Genomic DNA, 7,742 nt, shown 5'->3' with positions numbered 1-7,742 from the left:
TGTTTGTCTTCAATTTTCTATATAAAGTTCAATTTCAGTATAATTATTTTATTAAGGAAGCATACATTTTAGTAACAAGCACATATAGCCTCAGCCTTGGAGCTATGCCAGCCAAACTAAATTGATATTACTTTTAGTTTTTTTAAACACGTGTGAGAGCACGTGAATATTACTTAGCATTAGGACTTTATTTATAGTGTAATATAAAAAAGCCCATACAATTGGCTTCAGTGAAGTTTGTCCAAACATGGAATTATCTAATCTCTGTTACATATAATGCAGAATGAGCCAAGTCCTCCAGGTATGGTGTGGATCTCCCATGTAGTTCAGTAAGAATACTGCTTTTGGAACACTAGAATGATTGAACCATCAACTTGCATGTCTGCTAATACAGGTGTTCTGTTACTGGAGCATTTTTCATAGCTCAAGAACTTGCATTTTTCACAGTTGAAGTACTGTTGTTTGAATTGATGTGGGAAAATAAAGATCCTGCTAGCTATCAAGCACACAGTATTTTTCCAGTACTATCAATAAAATTCTACAGTAGGTGGAAAGGAAAAGGGATGCCTTAAAATAATCATTGAATCGTGCTTAGCTATGTAAAGTACCCTTGAAGTGTTAATCTAACTTGCGTGAAGTAATGGGACACTTGTGTCAAGAACTTCTTTAGAAGCAACAGTGAAATTGTGAATCACAAGTGTGAGACTGGGTACTCAAGTGTTTTATTTTTAGACAAGTTTTGGTATCATTTCAAAGTTATGTAGAACTCTGAATTTGCATTACACAAGAAACATAGAAGCAAATATATTTTTAGTGCACAAAATAATCTGATCTACAGTCCTTCTCAAAGTGAGTGCTATTGGTGGATTGTTTAGATTACCTAAAATTACGAATATCTCTCACTGACATTAAAATGACCAAGCGCAGTAGGTACATAGGATCATTTTCCTTATGTAAAAGAGTGGACAGATACTTAGGGCTTATCTACACTGCGATGTTGTCAATGAAACTTTTCTTTCACAGGTACTTAAAAGCCCCCCATGAAAGACACAAGTTTTGCTAACACAAGTGGCAGTGTGAACGCGGCTTTGTCGGCAGGAGCGCTCTCCTGCCAACAAAGCTAATGCCACTCGCGGGGCTGGAAGTATTTTGTCCCGATAAAAATAACAGCGTTCATACACGCTGACTTAGCGACAAGGCTGTGTCGACAGTCTTGTCGCTAAAAGCTGCATAGTGTAGACAAGCCCTTAATTTGGTAGGCTGCTGGTGTGAAAGCAACAACCAGGTCTGCAGAAACTTGCTTGTAAACTACTTAACTCGTGTGACAGTGTTCCAGCAGTTCTTCCTTGGGCCTTTCTTAAAGGACTCCTACTAATTTAAAACATGGTGATAAGTAGGATCTTCTGTAGCAGGTAGCCTTGACATACATGTCACAGCAATAAAGTTGTGTCCCAAAGACTGCACTTAGATTCACCCAATCCAGTTCACTTTTACTTTCAGTCTTTTACTCTCAGAAGCACTAATTTCACTCTCAAATGTCTTCGAAGGAAAAAAAAAAAAACCAATCTTAAATTCATGCCTTCAGTGCCCTCAAAAGCCACTTGGAAAGGAAGAGAATAATGTGCTAATTCAAAAGCTTCATCTACTATGTGGCAGAACGGCATACCAGCACATCTCTCACGCTGATATCTTGTACTCTAGAATCTTACCTTTTGTAAAGAAATGTAGGGCTAGAAAGAACCTAAAAAAGTCATCTACTCTGTCCCCCTCCACTGATGTGCGACATACTTAGATGGTCCCTGACAAGAGTTTGCCGTGACAGGGATTCCACAACTTCCCTTGGTAATCTATTCCAGTACCTAACTCTTTGTATAGTTAAAAGGATTTTCCTAATATCTAACCTGAACCTTCCTGCAGATTAAGCCAATTATTAAAGGTAAGACAAGTAGATATGCAGAACAATTGATCAATCTTCTTTATAACAGCCTTTAATATATTTGAATACTATGATTAGGTATTCCCCTCCAGTGTTCTTTTCTCAAGACTAAACATGGCCAGTTTTTTTTAACCTTTCTTCATAGGCCAGGTATTCTAAACCTTTTATCATTTTTGTTGCTCTTTACTGGCCTCTTTGTCTACATCTTTGTTAAAGTGTATCCAGTGTTGGGCATCAGTGTATTTCACCTAAGGTCTCACCAGTGCATAGTAGAATGGAACAATTACTTCCTGTGGCATACATACAACATTCCTGTTAATACATCCTAGAATATTAGCCTTTTTTGCAATTGAATTTTATTGTCTTATATTTAATGTGTGATGCACTATGACCCTGAGCCACGATGAGCCAGTTATTTCCCATTTTGTATTTGGGCATTTATTTTTCCTTTGTAAGGGTAGTACTTTTCACTTGTCTATAGTGAATTTCATCTTGTTGATTTCAAACAAATTTTCCAATCAGAATTCAAAAGGATTTTAATTCTAATTCTGTCCTCCCATCTTGGTATAATCTACAACTTTTATAAGCATGAATTTATTAATGAATATATTGATTAGTACTGGACGGAGCACAGACCCATGTAGGACTCTACTAGATGTGTCCTCAGAGTTTCAAAGAAAACCACTGATGACTACTCTTTGATATGTTTTTTCGACTGGTTGTCTACCCACTTCGTAGACCACATAGACCACATTTCTTTAGTTTGGTTATGAAAATGTAATGTGGGACTCAAAAAATTACTAAAATCAAAATATGTCTGCAGCTTCCCCTATCTACTAGCCTAGAAACCCTGTATTATGAAAGTCTTTGAACAGTGTGTAATTGATGCAGAGAGGAGACTGGAACAATAGCTCTAAGGGATGTGAACTCAAATAACCATACTGATATTTAAATCCTCACTGGGTAACTATTCATTCCTCAGCTAAGGCAGGAGAGGGAAGATCATGAATCTGCAGAGTTTACATGGAGAGAGGTGATTTCCCCCCCCCCCTCCCCCTCCTTTGGACCCCCAGTCAAGAAAGAGGCATGTCCAAGGATCCTAGCAGCATGCATGGGCATCTTCCCATGGGTATATCAATGGGAAGCCAAGCTCAAAGCCCTGTGAAGCTCAGATGAGTGCACACAATCATATTTTGAGCATCTGCACAGCCTACGGTGAGGAGTATTTCATTTTAATGATTCACACAGGCAGAGCTTGGTAGAGAACCACCACCCGTTTTCTTCCATCGTGACCCGTAGCTTACTCCTACTGTGGAAACTACGCCACTGTACCAAGACAGCTGCACTGAAAATAAGTCAATTTAAAATAATTGCCTAATCTTTATGGAGTCTTTTTAAAAGGTGTTTACCCTTTGGCCTAGAAATTTTTAAAGATGATTTTTAATGGAAAGTTAAAAATACATGTAACTAGTGTACACGTGTGTATGTGTGTATATATATATATACACCCACTTTTTAATTTTTAAAATTGGTTATTTTGAAGTGATGGTAATTTAGTTTTGGAGCATGTTATCAAATGCAAAAATAAAGAGCACTTCAAGAGTGAAGTATATTTTGTGGTAAAGTATACAGTGGTGCTAGTCTCCAGCTGGCACAGTTTGTCTTGCATCTTCATGAATATCAAAGTCTTTGGCTATAATCCACTAGACAATAATCTTGGAAACAGCTGCTATGTCATTCTCTAAAATTGCAGCCTCTAAACCACTAGCAGAAATGTATGGTAGCTAATGTGTGAGATATTGGCAGCAGAGAGACTAAACAATATTGGAGGGGAAAGACAAAGTTAGAATTGTTCCAAGTTTGATTTCAAATAGGGTTTCATGTGTGGCTCAACAGATGTACCAGAGCCTAGAATTGCATTGCAAAACTTCTAAAGTTGTGATGTACAGTGCTGTAATGTGAATGCCACAAAAAAGCAAAAGAAACAAACAGATGTTCTGACTCCCCGTTCCATGTTTTGACTTACATGATCTTTCTTCAGTAAGGCCCCAGTCCTGGAAGCTGCTCTGCTCCTCCAGACACCCATGCCAGTTTGGATCACTAACAATTCTGCCATGGAGTCACAGACAGTCCCCTTAAACCTTTCAGTCTATCTTGCCATCCAGACAAACTAGACTTATTGATAAATGGTCACATCATACAAAGGTTACTTTTGGAGTGATCTGTCCATTCAAAATGTCTTTCAGGGCAATCCAGGAGGCAGCTCCTGGGGATCTCTGGCTTCAGTTTAGAGTCTCTGGTCCTTTAGAGTTCAAACAGCCAGAAAGACAAGAAATTTTCCTATGGTTTCGTTTTATTTCCTTCATTCAGCTTTCATGCCCACAGAATAAGCTTCCTAGCACCTAGCATTTCCTAGGTGTAATTGGGTCATTAACCAATCCTTTGGATTGCAATGGTCCTTGATAACCCATTTTATTTTGACAGTTATTCTGGATGGGTGGAGGAAGGGGACCCATGCCTGAGTTCACAAGGCCAGAGTAAACATTTTCAACGTTATAAAGCAAAGCTTAAGTATTTTCTTATAGCAGGGAATACAGACATTACAAGTGAGATTAATGCATCCAACAATTTACAAGCATTTCATAGAGTCAAAATACATTCTTACATAGGCACCAACTCTGTGGGTGCTCCAGAGCAAATAATTAGCAGGTGCTTAGCACCCACCTGCAGCTGAGTTCCCCTGCCCCACCCGCCCCCCAGTGCCTCTCCCCCACTGGTGGCCCTGCTGATCACTCCTCCCGCTCCCTCCCAGAACCTTCTGCCTGTTGCAAACAGCTGTTTTGCAGTGTGTAGGTTGGCTCGGGGAGGGAGGAGTGGGGTCAGGGTGCACTCAGGGGAGGGGGTGGAAAGAGGTGGTGAAGAGGCAAGGTGGGGTGCAGGGGTGGGAAGAGGTGGGGTGGGACAGGAAGAGGCAGTGGTTTTGGGGAAGGGATGGAGTGGGGGCAGAATGAACAGGGGCTTTGGGGAAGGGGTGGAGGGGAGTAGGGGTGGGGGCAGAGTAGAGGCAGGGGCTTTGAGGAAGGGATGGAGGTGGGGGAAGGACCTGGGGCGGGGGGGGAGTCGAGCACCCCCCCCCGGAGGGGAAGTCGGCGCCTATGCATTCTTATAAGACTAATACCTATTTTGAGCATAACTAACATATTGGTGTTAACTGTAGTGCAAATTTAAACTGAGGCTGGAGGCCTTGATGGCATCAGGTGGTCAGATCTTAGCTAATGTGTGCAGCCTGGGCAAGAGCTGGCATTTGGCCTGCCAGTGTCGCAGTATTGTTTATGGTGACTGAAGGATTATGATGTGGCTAGGGTGGCCAGGTGTCTGGTTTTCGAATAGAAAGTCCAGTCAAACAGGGGACCTGACAGTGTCCGGTGAGATCTACTGATTGGCACCCAAAATCCGGTAAATGCAGGTGTGGAGGCACCAAGTCATCACCAACATCAGCCCCTACTCAGCCAGGGCCACCTCCTACCTATGTTGGGCAACTACAGCTCCCAGCCCCGGCTCTGCAGGCGAGTCCCTCCAAACTTGGGCCAGTGAGCAATGGCGGGAGGGGAAAGAGGAGTGAATGGGGGTGAAGCCTCAGGGTGAGGGGTGGGGCCTTGGGGAAGCAGTGGGGCTTTGGGGGAATAGGCGGGGCAGCAGAGGTTCCAGCACTCCTGCTGATGTATCTGGTATTTAAATATTACAAAGTTGGCAACCCTGGATGTGGTGCAAATTTAAACTGAGGCCGGAAGCCATGCTGGCATCAGTCAATTAAGAGTGGTCCGGAGTTGGAAAAAATGATTTAAAACCAGTCTGAAAGATGCAGGAACTCCCTGGAGACTGGACCACAGCTGATGTTTAGTATCAGCACAGCATAGACAGCCTCCCTCCCTCTTTCTAAAGAATTTCACAGAGAATCTCGTGCATGTTTGCTTGTATATTTCTACTAGTTATACCAGGATGGTCCAGATGTCACCCCTTCGAACACTGAGGAGCAGAGATGTCCTTGTGATCCATTGGGTCTCAAATAAGGAAGCTCCCATAGTGGAGGTAGAGGCCCTGCGTTCTTGTTTTGGGCCTTACAAATCATAAAATCGTTTCTTGTCATAAAGGGTAACTTCTGTGCTGTCGCTTTTACGAAAGATAATACTGATCCCTTTATTCTGATCTGTTTCCCCCCTTACTTTTTGAATGCTATTTTTAGAGGGGGTAGAGTGCCGGGCTGAGAGAGCATGAGCTGAACTAACTTGAAAGGTCGGCAGGATGTCTGGGGGCAGCGATTTGTGACATTCTTCCGGAAGCAGAGGAGGGAGGGGGAATCTGTCTGTTGCAGCCTGAGGTACATAACATGTCCTATTCTGGCAAATGCTAAAGTAACTCTCTCTATCCAGAGGAAGAGAAAAATTATATCCATTCCCTTCTTGGGAGGTTAGTTTTTAGAGCTATGGAACAGATCTGGGTATGAATGGCAGCGGCAGGATAAATTCTCTGTAATGCACCCTCACCCTTATAGCCCCCTAAAGTAAATAAAAAACACAAGGTAAGAATGAAGGTGTTTCAGCTTATCCCTACAGTAAAGCCCTGGCCTAGATCGCTAGGTGGCGCTGCAGGCGGCTGAGAAGGTAGAGCGTGTGGCAGCCAGGCCGGGTTTCCGCTTAGCTCGCCGAAAGGGAAGGGCCGGAGTGGGCCTTGCCATTGGCTTTCTATGGATGGGTTTAGGGGGAGCAGCTACTGTTGCACCGGGGGAAGGAGCGTGGCATGTGCCGCGGGGCTGATCCCCTCCCTTTCAGGTGTAAGTATTGCCCACGCTCGGGCTGCGGCGGGGACCCTGAGGAAGGACAGCCATGGAACAGCGTGATGGACTTCAGAGGAAAACCCTCTTCCCAGGAGGGGGAAGACTCCGAGACTAACGCACGGGCCCGGTGAAGGGATTTACCTTCATCGAGAGAAAGACTGAGGGTAGCACAGTTGGGTCGAGATACACCAGTAAACAAGACTTCCTTGCTAGGGACACTCCCTCCATTTAAGGAGACAGGAGCCCAGGCAAAACCCTTTGGGGATCCAAACGCACCTCACTCGGGGTGGGGGCTCTTTTTTTAAAAGCAGGTGGAAGGGCCTGTTTAGACGGATGGATGGATTTGGCTGTGTGGCCTTTCTCAATGAGATGTCTAACCTGCTACATATTTTTCAATGCCCCTTTATAGCGCGAGCCTGCAGCCTGAGACCCCTGCATTAGGGGAGGTTTTGTGCATTGGGTAAAACTACACAGAAGAATCACCTGAACTCAGGCATGCAAAGGAAGCCCGGTGACTCGCTGCTCAGTGCCAATTCCTGGGGCTAGTTACACGCAGTCACGAGCTGCTGCTGGGTTAGTGGCGTGGCGTGGTGCGGTGCGGTTTGATTGCCGGGGAAGTGGGTGGGAACCTGCTCAGCAATAAGCAGGGGGCGAGCCCTGGGAAAGGGGGGGGGGGAAAGGAGGGTGCTACTTGCTACGGGAGCAGCAGCCGGGTATTTAAATCATTTTGCCCTGGCTTAAGATGGTGGCTTCGCTTCCTCCCTGTCTGCGCCCATGTGATTTCTCCAGGTGGTGTCTGCTGCAAGGAGAGCAGTTTGTGCTGATAGGGTTACCACACGTCCGGATTTTCCCGGACATGTCCGGCTTTTTGGGACTCAAATCCCCGTCCGGGGGGGAAATCCCAAAAAGCCAATCATATCTGGGAAAATCCGGCGCCGCTGGGCCGGGGGCTGGCCCGGGGCCGGCGGTGCT

At 44.6% G+C, this 7,742-nt stretch overlaps 1 protein-coding gene across 4 annotated transcripts in view; it reads left to right on the top strand.

Annotated features, from left to right (window-relative positions):
• Positions 1 to 6,597: 6,597 nt before the first annotated feature.
• The window catches only part of C2H7orf25 (chromosome 2 C7orf25 homolog), a 6,608-nt gene continuing 5,463 nt past the window's right edge, over positions 6,598 to 7,742 (top strand). Inside the window, exon 1 of one of the 4 annotated variants that reach the window (XM_034761256.1) lies at positions 6,598 to 6,767. The gene's annotated coding sequence lies outside the window, so the exon portion shown is untranslated. The other 3 variants (XM_034761257.1, XM_034761259.1, XM_034761255.1) reach the window with 3 other exon arrangements.

The sequence above is a fragment of the Trachemys scripta genome, chromosome 2 (genome assembly GCF_013100865.1).
Source record: "Trachemys scripta elegans isolate TJP31775 chromosome 2, CAS_Tse_1.0, whole genome shotgun sequence".
In the NCBI taxonomy this organism is placed as follows: domain Eukaryota; kingdom Metazoa; phylum Chordata; order Testudines; family Emydidae; genus Trachemys; species Trachemys scripta.
The sequence above is the reverse complement of the archived record's forward strand: the minus strand, read 5'-3'. Positions and strand labels throughout refer to the sequence as shown.